Here is a 13,707-nt window from a genome sequence, read left to right as displayed (position 1 = left end):
ATTGTAATTGACACCAGTTCATCATATTATTAACTTGTAAGTTCCATTTCACTACACACGTTTCTGTTGGTCATAGTATATGGACAATATGTGAGAAGTACAGACTGTTACTGTTTGCACGTGTGTTAATAATTCAGCAAGTGACTGGATAACAGCATTGCTGGTTCTAAGGACAATTCCAATAACTTTGTGAGTGCACAATTGGTGGTTATGGACTTGCTATATTATCCGCAAGACTCTTCAATGGTGATTGTGCACCTGCACAGTCATAACAGATGGCGGCTGGCCATCTCTACAAGGACTACAATGGGTCTGCATCTTTGATGACCCACCAATACCATTATTTCTACAAGGACTACAGTGGGTCTACACCTTTGCTGACTCACCAGTACCATTATTTCTACAAGGACTGCAGTGGGTCTGCACTTCTGGTGGCCCACCAATACCACAATCTCTACCAGGACTAAAGTGGGTCTGCACCTCTGGTGGCCCACCAATACCGTAATCTCTACCAGGACTACAGTGGGTCTACTCTGCGATGACCTGCATACCAATATTCTTCCAAACCTCAAATGACTCTGCTGTGGGTTTGCTCTGTTGTGACCCATTACTTGTCTGCATGTCGAGAGGCAGCACTGTCTTTCCGTCTTCTTCAAGACTGCATGGAAAATCACTACTTCCTTGTGCATTTTCTTTTACTGTTCAGACTTTCAGAGAAACACTGCAATTTTACTGTGATGAATGATCAGGACTGTCTTTATGGACTGTGAGAAAATTTTAGCTTTTGACCAACATTGTATCAATAAGTGTGTACATTTGATATCTTTGTTATTGTAATTATGAAAAATTTTATCAAGTCATTATTGGCCACTGCCCAAAACTATTTGTAAAATTTTTTGTTGGGAGCATGGGGGCTATGTAAGTAGGCTGTTTAAGTTATCTTAATGGTAACGCCATGTAGCGCTCTGTATGAAAATCACTGGCTGTGCTTTGTGCAGTCTGTGGCTGCTTTGCATTGTTGTTGGCCATTGTAGTGTTGGGCAGCTGCATGTGAACAGGGCATAGCGTTGCGCAGCTGGACGTGAGCCACCAGCAGTGGTGGATGTGGGGAGAGAGTTGGCGGAGTTTTGAAATTTGTAAGACTGGATGTCATGAACTGCTATATATATTATGAATATTAAGGTAAACACATTGTATGTTCTCTATTCAAATCTTTCATTTGCTAACTATGCCTATCAGTAGTTAGTGCCTCCCATAGTTTGAATCCTTTATTTAGCTGGCAGTAGTGGCGCTCACTGTATTGCAGTAGTTCGAGTAACGAAGATTTTTGTGAGGTAAGTGATTTGTGAAAGGTATAGGTTAATGTTAGTCAGGGCCATTCTTTGGTAGGGATTATTGAAAGTCAGGTTGCGTTGCGCTAAAAAATATTGTGTGTCAGTTTAAGCACAGACTTGTATAATTTTTCAAAGGGGACGTTTCAATTCGAAGTTCACTACTTTTCAGCATAATATGCGTTTCTTCTTTCAGCTTAATAACCCATTTTTGTATTTTTTGCAGGAGAAATTATTCATGAAATTAATGTGCTATAGGCAGTTGGTCATTAAACCTGTGTCATTCATGAATGTAATCACATATACTCTATTTGTTTCATAACCTTGCTACAGCTGACTCATGACAACTGACGTTACACATCTTCATTTGCAGCAATAAGTCAAATGCAAATATTATTATGCCCCAGCAATTAATTATCGATCCCAACGCAATGCATTGCTAGCAAAAAAAAAATGTATTACCAGTCCCAAATAATACTACCAATTTAAAACAGTTATGAGTAATACTGAATGATGTTTTCTAATCAATAATAGTTACAGAGTGTTACATTTTAATTATGTCTTATGTCACTTGAATGATGAGTTCTGAGTAATAATGAATGATATTTTGTAATAATGCATGCATGCTCTATACTCTTTAACTCCTGTTTTGACTGATGACTTCTGATGATTTGTAACTGGCCAATGAGTGCCAATAATTATTTTTAAATATGTCATATGTTACTTGAATGATGAAAAATGTTTTGTAATATTCAATACTTGCTGACCAATGAAAGCCACTGTTTCTTATATTTTTAATTTATGTTATGTCACTTTCATACTATATATATGAATACCAGTAGCTTGATGCTACCCTCATTAACTCCTGTTCTGACTGATGACTTCTGATGATTTGTAACTGGCCACTGAGTGCCAATAATTATTTTTAAATATGTCATATGTCACTTGAATGATGAAAAATGTTTTGTAATACTCAATACTTGTTGGCCAACGAATGCCGCTGTTTCTTATATTTTAAATTTGTATTATGTCACTTTTATGCTATATATATATGAATACTAGTAGCTTGTTGCTACACTCATTAGCCCCTGTTTTGATTGATGACTTTTGATGGTTTGTAACTGGTCAATGAGTGCCAATGTTCTCTGTAAATAGATAACTTATGAACATTATTCTGTAATACTTCATACATGGTACAGAAATGTTCAGTAACTGGGCGATGAGTGCCTCTAATTAATCAAATCAGTTGATAGACTAGCAATTATCAATGATAACTGGCGTAAGACTTAATGTCCTTCACCTTCTGATCTAATTACCAGAAATTACTGTAATATCCGTTTGTCCTGTCTATCCTCATGCTCTTGGAGCACTATATTTGGTTTTTGCACTAATTCTACGTTGGTGTACCTTACAAGAACGTGGTGTTGACACGAAATGCTGTCCACCACCTTGAGCGATGGAGAGGTTATTATGGTCCCACTGTTTGGTGTACCTAATGTACTACCAAAATGATAACATGGAATATTAATACGGCATTTCAGTGTCTTGGCTACACTGATTAATACTTCAGGGAAAAGAACTTCAGATTGTCACACTTGGTGTTGTACTTCTTTAGAAAGATATGGACTTTCAGTGCAGCTGCGTGCAACCTAATGTGCTACAACCATGATGCAATCCTTCCCTTTCCTATCCTATTTCTTGTAAAATAGTAAAAAAAAACTACAGTGCGTGTGCACTTTATGTCATTTGTTAATATGATTTGTACTCATTGCGTATATATTTTGTGATTTCGTGATATGTTCTGTACTATAGTGCGTGTGCATTTCTGTCATTTGTTAATATGATTTGTACTCACTGCGTATACATTTTGTGATTTTATGATATGTTCTGTACTACAGTGCGTGTGCACTTATTGTCATTTGTTAATATGATTTGTACTCATTGCGTATACATTTTGTGATTTGCTGATATGTTCTGTACTACAGTGCGTGTGCACTTTTGCCATTTGTTATGTTTTGTACTCATTGTAATCACATTTTGTCTTTGCTTGATCTGTTCTGTACTCAGTGCATGTGCACTATATTTTATTTCATGTTCTGCACTTATATATATGTATATGTTCCGTGATTGTAAACTTAGCTGTTTAGGAAAAATTTGTTGCTCATGGCAAGTCCAATTGACTCACCATCGCTGCCAAATATTTGCCCCCCCAGTGGAGGGTTATGTAAGAGGTAAGCGATGTATGCGCTGCCTGCAACAGGCAAGACTTAGGAGAGTCTCTGACCAGAGAGCTGTATGTAGTTAGTTGTTGCTTGTCGCTAGTCGACAGTAGTCTGCGAGAGTCTGCGGTAGTCGGCAGTAGTCGGCGCGTGTCTGCGCTTGTCTGTAGTCTGCCCTGGTCGGGACTCTGAAGAATGAGTATTATTGTAGAAGGTAAAGAAGCAGCCTTGCGCATATCTAGTAATGTATGTTAACTGTCATCCAATTTCTTTTAAAAAATGCCCCAATAATAATTTTTATAAAATAAAGTGATTTTTTTTAAAAAAAGCACTCATTTCAATTTAAAGAATATATGCAATGCATGATCATTCCTTTCAAGAATCACAAAAAATATAGGGCAGCATTGCACGAAGCTGTGCCGAAAAATTTTTAGGTAAGAGCAGATATATTCGGTTTTTATTGAGGTAGGATTTTTTTTTTAATTCAGAGTACAGGGCCGTGGCGCAGCGCTGCTGTCGTCATAAAATTTACCAGGTTACTGAATTTTTTTATTATTTTAGTGTTTAGGAATTTTTCTGTTTCGAACTTAACATTAAATGAGAAAAGAATTTTGTGGGTACATTAAATGTGAATGCATTTCTGTACGGAGATTATAAATGGGAACCAATTTTGTTCAGAGGTTACAATATTTAAAATTCATTTAATTCTTATTTCCGAGGGGAGGTTACACTTGGTTCATTTTTATTATTATAATATTTCCGAGGGGAGGTTACATCTGGTTCATTTTATTTTTAAAATATTTTTGTGGGGAGGTTACAGCTTGAAATTTCTACATTCAGGTGAATAAATGAAGAACATTACTGAAAAATTTAATGCCCAACAAACGAAATATATATCGTGTTAAACCTCCTGTTAATTCGTATCTCGAGAGGAAATTAATAGCGGCAACGTCAGCCTTGGAGGTAGTAGCATCAGATATCAGCAGCTCGTGGGACTAGCAAGAGCTCGAAAATTTGACAGATACATGACTGAAAACTCCTATTTATTATTCACATTTGTTTTACGTATAACATATATCTTAGAAGATGTTTCAGTCCGTACTTGTGTTGCTAAAATTCACAATTATGTACAAACGCTAAGACAGGTCGCGGATATAGTAACAACAAAAGTCATTAGATCGCGTGCCGACCAGTAAACCGAACAGAACCTGAGATTTCCGAAACTGTCATGAAGACGGTTTGAACGGTCCGTGTAGTGCTCAAACACAGACACATCTGAAATAGTGAAAACTGAGATGAAACAATTGAAGACAAATTCTTCAAAAACGCAATGCGAAACTTATCACAAAATGTAAGACCAGATGGTGCAATTAATCATCTTTCCGTACAAGAACAATATAAATTTTGCTATACTTTGTTTGAAGAAATTAATTAAAAATGGTAATAGGCACCAGGCCAATCACTTTGTGTGGCAGAATCTAAACATCGCGTGCAACGTAGGGCGCTGCAGCTAGTCATACATAAACCAGGATTTTCTCCCTTTCAATTCACACCACTTAATATTAAAAAGTATAACACTTCCTTTTCATTATTATCAAGTTCTGCCAAACACTGACGGAAAATTCAGTTGATGTCACTCCGTGTACAATAACAACCGACATTGTTCAAATGTGTGTGAAATGGTTCAAAAATGGTTCAAATGGCTCTGAGCACTATGGGACTCAACTGCTGTGGTCATCAGTCCCCTAGAACTTAGAACTACTTAAACCTAACTAACCTAAGGACATCACACACATCCATGCCCGAGGCAGGATTCGAACCTGCGACCGCAGCATGTGTGTGAAATCTTATGGGACTTAACTGCTAAGGTAATCAGTCCCTAAGCTTACACACTACTTAAGCTAAATTATCCTAAGGACAAACACACACACCCATGCCCGAGGAAGGACTCGAATCTCCGCCGGGACCAGCCGCACAGTCCATGACTGCAGCGCCCCTGACCGCTCGGCTAATCCCGCGCGGCAACCGACATTGTTCCATCTCTTTGTGCCATACGGTAATATTTTAACCTCTGTACTCGTAAATATGCTTCACGCAAGGTTCTCCGGTATCAGTTTGGGAAAATGTGCTATTTCTGTATAGTAGTCGTAAGAAAAACAGTGTTAGTTTCTTCACTGACTTCTGCTTTTCTCCTCCATTTTAAATGTGATGCAGTAAAGAATACATAATTCATATGAAGAACAACTGCAGCACCGCAACGTGCGTCAGTTGACGAAGCGGTCTTCCAGTGCACATTTTACATCAGATAAGTTCCTTTCAAAGTGTCCTAATGAAATAGCTACTTCTTCAGCTATTATAAAGAACTGTTCGCCCGATGAAAGACTGGAAACTAGGCACAGGTTACGTTAATAGACAGGGAGGGAAGCAGAAGTAATCCCCTTAATTAAGGACACATATTAATGACTTACCCGGATTATAACGGTACCAGCTGTAATTGACAATCTAAATGTCCTGAGTCGTGGGTTTGCACCCTACCATTGTTTACATCTTGAATAAAAGTCATCAACAGCGGCGACCGAAGACTCTCTGTGTAAGGCGTCACCCTCGTTCTGCAAATGGCCTTGTCAAAGATGGCGGAGGTGTAGACAGTTTACGGGTAATTACTTTCCCCCAGAAAGGCGGAAGACACAGCAAAGATCAACGGCACAAGCATGCATAAGGCAATGGATACCAACGAGTTAAAGACACAATGGGAGTCTAAAGGACTTGAGGGCTGTAACTGAAAAAGTGTCATGATGGTCTCTCCATAGGCAAAAGATTCTACGTTAGCCTCCATTCGGATTTACAAGAGAGAACTGATAGGAGAGAGGTAATCAGGAAGACAAGGTTAAATAACGAACGAAAGGGTAAGTGAGAGCGTAGAATGTCAGAAATTAGGACGTGGTAGGGAATTTAGAACATCTGAAAAGGGTTGTGTAAAGGTTAGTCTATAAACGGTGAGGTTCAGTGACGTCAAATTGGCAGAAGATGTGAATTTATGGTCATTAAAATACAAGGTAACATCAACAGCAGCAGAGAGTGGTACAACTGGAGGAGGGTTAGTTGTGAATAGGAAAGTAGGGCAGACAGACAGTTACTGCTAACAGTTCAGTGATACGGGTGTGGTCGTGAACATCAACAGCAAATCAGTGCCAACAACAACAATACATGTACAAATGCTCACGCGACAAGCAAAAAATGAAGAGAGAGAAAATATATGAGGACACCGAACGAGTAATTCATTATGTAAAAGAAGTGATTCTTTTCCCAGTTATTCTAATTCCCCTTCCTTTCGAGTTAGTTTAGTACACAGTCTTCTCAACGATACTATAAATAGTTTAGTGATTACACGATCACTCTGCTTTACCTCTCTTCCAATGTTGTGTTTGCACAGCCTTACAAAAGCCCCCAACCCCGTCATATATAACACACGCTACATTAACACCAAGCAAACCGAATACGCCTTGGTTGGTGTTAACGTTGCGTATCTTGTATCATAGAAGCAGCTGAAATTCGCACGCTCCTCAGCGCCCGTAGCTAGAACGCTTTTCTATTACGAGAGACTGCCATGCAGACACAAAGCGAAATTAGCGGATTTAGTATCTATTTCCAAATTTCTAGAAACCTAACAGGCGCTAGTGACGGTAACATTTGATATGTGCAGGCCGTTTATTGTTTTAATTTGTAAAACAGCGAAGGAATTCATTGATTTGTCAATCTTTGCACATGTTCGGCATAGACAAATTGCAATGGTTTGCAAGAAAAAAAAATGAAGTTGGACCTCTGATTCGTATTCTTGGCATCTTCGGCTCATAAGCAGGTCTGCAAAATTCCATTAATACAAAAACCCGATCATTAAAGGGTTAAACATGAATAAACACGAACTCAATTATAGACTGTATGCTTTGCGTTTCTTAAGAATACCGCGGAAACTCTGAGACTTAAGAAGAGCCGATGTTCAAATTTGTTAATGTAGATAATACACTGACAGAAAAAATACGCCATGAAGGAGATGTGTGACATAAATGAATGTTGGTAGGTGTGTTTCTACATCTGAAAGACGATGTCTATTCAAATGTCACTCCAGTCGCATAAGAATGGCGCCACTACGAGGATACAAATCAGGTTTGCTTTAAATACACGTTGTAACGGACGTGAGCGTTAGTTACCTTTGAGACTTGACGTTGGGAGTTGATGTTAGTCAGAAATGCCTTCAGGCGACAAAGACTCCATTAAAAATATCTCATTGAGTCTGTACGAGGTGGTGTAACAGGGTTACGAGAAGCTGGCTGTTCCTTCTAATTTGAGCAGCAGTTGGTATCACGGTTACTTCGAGGACACCTCCGAGCCAGATGTCCTGTAGCGTGCATTCCACTGGACCCAGACCATCGCCGTTTCGGACTTCACTGGTGTCAAGCGAGCTCATTGAGAGGCAGGATGGAGATCTGTTGTGTTTTCCGATGAAAGATATTACTGTGTCGGTGACAGTGATGGTTAGCAGTAGGCCAGTTTAGGGCCTGCAACCAACCTGTCTGCAACTTTCCAACAGGACAACGCTCTCCCAAATGTCGCTGTTGCAACCCAACATACTCGGCAGAGTATCGACACGTTTCCTTGGCCTGTTAGATCACCAGGTCTGTCTCCAGTGGAACACATGTGGGACATCGTCGCTCGACAGCTCTAGCATTATTCACAAACAGCACTAACCCTCCCTGTACTGGCCGGCTAAGTGCAAGAGGCATAGAACTCCACCTCAAGAACTGACATCCGGCACCTGTACAACACAATGCTTGCACGTTTGCATGCCTCCTTTCTGGCGGTTACACCGGTCTACAATGTCCTAACATTTCACATTCACATTGTCTCACTTCGCGTGTACATTAACCTATGATCTTGTAATGTTACTTACGCAAATGTATTACCTAAACCAATTTATTCCATAAATTTAAATACTCTACATTAATTATTTATTGGTTTTGTCATTTTTCCTGTCAGTGTACATCTATCTATGATGTTGCTTCATTGAAATTGTTTGTATTTAAACATATTGGGGTCGTATCGTACCTGTCATACTTCCACTGACTGAACGAACAGAGAACATTGGTGGGAGTTGTACACCCAGCTGAAAGTAGTCTGGCTCCCGCGTTTTACGGCTCACTGCATACGAAAGCTCGAAACGAACAAGCGGGCTGACGCGAGGGGTGGTCTCCCCAGCGAAACATATGAGCTATACTCCGATTAAAATTGCTTTGTGACTGACGTTTCGGAGTGTCGAGTAGCAGGGACCAGGCGACATCGACTGTAGTTCTACCTCTAGCGCCATGGCTCAAATGGCTCTAAGCACCATGGGACTTAACATCAGAGGTTATCAGTCCCCTAGAACTTAGAACTACTTAAACCTATCCAACCTAAGGATATCACACACATCCATGCCCGAAGTAGAATTGGAACCAGCGACCGTAGCAGCAGCGCGGTTCCAGACCGAAGCGCCTAGAATCGCTCGGCCACAGAGGTCGGCTCGAGTGCCATGTAATCGCCCTGTTGCCTGCTTTGTAGGTATGTGCATTGGCTTACGCAGCGTGGCTGGCTAAACGCAGGCAACACTGCCACTGCAGACTGTCAGTCACAAAGTGATTTTAATCGGAGCATAACCATCACGCGAAAAGAATTCGCGGACAGTCCGTAGACGAGAATGGAGAGAAGTTGAAACACTGATCATAGAATGAAGGCTTTCACGACCGGATGACATATCTGCTGGTAAACCTTTCGGGATGTGAGGTCGTGGTCCAAGAAACGCTTCTGTTCCTGACGTTTCGTCCAGGACTGCGCTGGACACCTTCAGAGATGCTCTTCCGCTGAGTCTTCCCGACTGACTGGTCGGACGTCCGAGAGTGATATAAATACTGTAGGAATATAAGAGTTTCTTGGACCACGACCTCACGTCCCGAAATGTTTACCAGCAGCTAGTTGAAACACTGCTCAAAGACGGCCTACAGGTAACAATACAATGGAAGCGATGCGGATGAGTGTTTTCGAAGTGTACAGTTCTGGTATGTGCTGAGGATTCCACTGACTGCCACATTCTGCGTCACCGTATACTACGTTCCTTGATTATCACCATCAAAGTGTTCAGAAGCCTATTTCGGAACTTCAATATACTCGACGGCTTTTGAAGTAAATGAATATTTTTAACTGTTAGCATTCGGAACATTTGGAGTCCCGCGAAAGACTTATGTGGTACGGACCAACACACCCCATCTCGCTAAAATCTAGACATCTAGCAAAACTATTAGAGGACAGTAGCACCCAACTAATTGACGGCTATCACAGAGATAATACTTTCCTCTACCTTGTAATTCATACTGATACAAATACATTCTGTATGAAATAAGGCGCCGCTGTTTCTATTTGCTACCGAATGCATCGGCTGAAACTGTTGATTCCACTGATCGAGTACTTAGCACTCAGGTTCTCAAAAGCAGGGTACCCTCAATGAACTTATTATCCTTTAGCAACCGTTACGGATAATGGTATACACCCATGAGCCTTTAATACATTCCTCAGACTATACTACGCTATTGACAGGACGGCCAACTGGTACCGCTAATAAATCATGAAAAAAAAATAACTCACGGTCTGTCGTACTTACAACACTGCGCTGGATCGTTATCTCCCAAGAAGAATCTTTTATCCTTCAACAAGAACAGTTATAATTGCCTTCTGGTCCAAAATATTTTTGCACCTCCCTTAAACTAGCGAATTGAATGAAATAATCTTCCAATGAGACAAATACTAGCCGTACACTTAGAAACGTTTTTCGATCTTCCTCTCTAAGATAAAAAATTTCACCGAACACTCAAAAATGGTTCAAATGGCTCTGAGCGCTTTGGGACTTAACATCTGACGTCATCAGTCCCCTAGAACTTAGAACTATTTAAACCTAACTAACCTAAGGACATCACACTCATCCATGCCCGAGGCAGGATTCGAACCGAACACTCTGTTTCCATTTAAGCATGGCATGAGATATTTCTAAATATGTTGAAATTCATTCCCTTATTCTCTCCGAGATATTTAATCCTATTGTCAGTTAAGATTCTCTGTGTTGCTTGGCTTTTGCATTCGGGACATAGCTACGAAAAAAGCTTTTTTTCGTAGATGTAACTGTAAACTGGCATGTATTATTTAAATGGTTTCAGACACCAACACAGTTTCACTAAGTGCAACTCCAGCTGAAAATCATCCATTTTGACTGCTTCCTAAGACAACTGAAGGAGATACCTTTTTTCCCTGTAAGTGCTCTGGATCGATTGGGACAGTAGAGAAAGTAAGTAAAGAAAATTAAATTTGATGTACATAATGAAGATACTTAATCATATTCCCGCATAGGCAACATAATTCCTGCAGCGTTGGAGTTGACGCTCCTTCAAAGATAAGGGCACATTCCCTTTTTTGTTCCTTCATGTAATCCATGACAGTATTTTGACATTAACTCTCAATCTCCTTCATGCCTCTATTAAAATTCAGTGCGAACGTTATTATTCCATGTAAAATGTCTGTTTATTTCACTAAAGTGCCCTTTGCTCGAGCTTCCGCAGAGCAATCTGCTAGTATAACAAGTACTCTGCATAATCTGGGCTTATACAGAAAGCTCGACAGCATAGCGGCAGAGCAAAGAGAATGCTATATTCGTCTTCTCCGTGTAATATTCTCTCTGTCGGCGTGATTCTGTTGGTCTGAAACGTACTCGGAATTTCACTTTCCGGCCGAACGAAACGTGTAAGAAACCAACTTGCAGCTTGGCAAAGCTAGCAGGTTTAACCTAATCTCCACCGAAACGATGTAACATACATATAGTAGATTATCAAACCAAAGTATCATTCTGAAAAATACAGATGATTTTTAAAAATTCTCTCACGCACTGTACATATTACTTTATCGCAGCTAGCACTTATTGTCACAGCCAAGAAATGGAAAAAAATACGGATACCGATTTTGCGAAACACAAGCAAAATATTGCACTTGCTCCTTTTTATGTAAGTAAAAGTTGTGAAATGCACCGTTAGATGATATCATTCTGGAATATTTGATATAAACCATTCTTGTAGTGACCAGAAATATACTTAAGTTTCTCTTGTAGAATATACACATAGATGTTGCAGCTAAACATTTTTTAAGTAGAAAATCAAGATTATCTTTGTATCTGAAATATCTGTGAAAGACACCTTTTCGATATTTACTGTTAATAATAGAAGTGTGAGTCCTTCGTACTTCTTCTTCGAACCTCGGTAATCTCAATTTTTGTAACTTGCAGTTCGTATTCAGTAATAAAGTTACTCTCACTGTTTCCTCTTTTATTCGGTATCACAGTATGAAACCCTGCATTCTCTCACTAATGAAGCTTGTTTTCTTTCATTCTTGCCCTGTAAATCTCTTGGAGCAGTCAGCTCGGTGATATAACGATGGAGCACTATCGTTTTTCCCATTTCAATATTTCACGTGAAACCTGCAGTCTACTTTCTAACGAAGTCCAATTGTATTATTATTATGCAAACAACCAACAATAATACGGTTTTGTGCCACCAGACTCGCTTCTTTCTAACGACTCCTTCTGGGTTTCATACTATCTGTTCTCTGATAATGAAACCAAACTCGCATGGGAAAATAAATAATCTGTTACACAATCATTTTATGTCGTAAGAAAAGAGTGAAAGATCCAATTACTCCTGTCAAGTTCTGTAACTGCACATGGCGAAAAATCTTTCAACAGCGTCCTCTGGGTGGTTGTACGGCTCACCAAAACAAACATTATCTCTGTCGTCATTACCTGCTAGCACCTTTTAATCTCGTAGCAGTTCCGTAAAACATGGATGCAGACGAATGAAAGAAACGTCGTTCTCGAGCAACTGTTCATCCATTTCACTTAAAGCGTGTGCACCTGAAACCAAACCATTACTCAGTCAGAGAATAATTTTCGCCTCGATACCTGCAACAGTGTCAAATGCATCCTATATTTCCATCCACTGTGCTGTTTACAGTCTTGGAGGGGTCTTCAGCACCTACAAATCGCATGTTTTGAGTGAGGTTAATCAACATGCCACATTTACTCGCGCTCATGTGTGGGCAGGTGTTGATGGCGATTGTTCAATTGAGATATATCATATACCTGGACCATTAAATGATAGTAATTATTACAATTTCCCCGCCAAAGTTGCTGGATATGCGTCGAGTCCCAAACCGACAGTTCCCAGAAAAGTGGATTGGCAGTGATGGTCCTGTATCATGGCCTACTCGATTCCCCGATTGGATCCCTCTGGACATTTTTCTGTGACGAGAGACGTGGAACCCTGTTGACTCAGAAGAGATCTGATTGCTCAGTTAGTAGCAGCAGCAGCAGTAGAAGTTAAAGACACTGCCACAGACTTTGAGCACCTTAGGCAGTATATGACCCACCGGTAGAACCTCCGTTTATAAAGCAATGGAAACAATTTTGAAACTGTACTGTAGTTGGAGTAATTGCGTTGCATTAACGTTATTGTCTCTTCGTGATGAATTAAAACTTATTTGTGATACTTTTTGTCCTCGCAGCAGAACACATTAGAAAAAGTGTTTTCATTATCCGACGCAAACTCTTAGAATTTGTTAGTTTAATCAATTCTCATGTAGGGAAAACTTCCTCTCCCAGTTTCATCTCACAAGAAAGCAGTATATTAGGTAAAATGCTTTCTTCGATGTCCCGTGACACTTCCCTGAGATTGTCGCTTTACATTATTTTCACCCTACACGTCTTTCTTCTTGCTTGCAATTTGGTGTGTACTTTTTTCGATGACATTTCACTCTCATAAATATATGATTTACTGAACTAATTTCAATAAACCATTATTGTTCTATAACGAGACACGCGTTTTGACAAAACTACTCCATGGCCCTTTCACAATGACTACATACTTGTGTTCTTGCACGTAGACTGTTCCAACTCCTGAGTGAAATGAGTGAAATGATGTTGAATGGCGCATCCACGTACTACAACAAACACTGTCTGCGCAATTCAGTGGGGCTGTGTAGCAAAACATTTAATTCTAAGCGGAAAATCAGTTTATTTCTGTATCTTAAATATA

Source organism: Schistocerca nitens, chromosome 6 (genome assembly GCF_023898315.1).
Source record: "Schistocerca nitens isolate TAMUIC-IGC-003100 chromosome 6, iqSchNite1.1, whole genome shotgun sequence".
Classification (NCBI taxonomy): Eukaryota; Metazoa; Arthropoda; class Insecta; order Orthoptera; family Acrididae; genus Schistocerca; species Schistocerca nitens.
Note: the sequence above shows the minus strand (reverse complement) of the source record.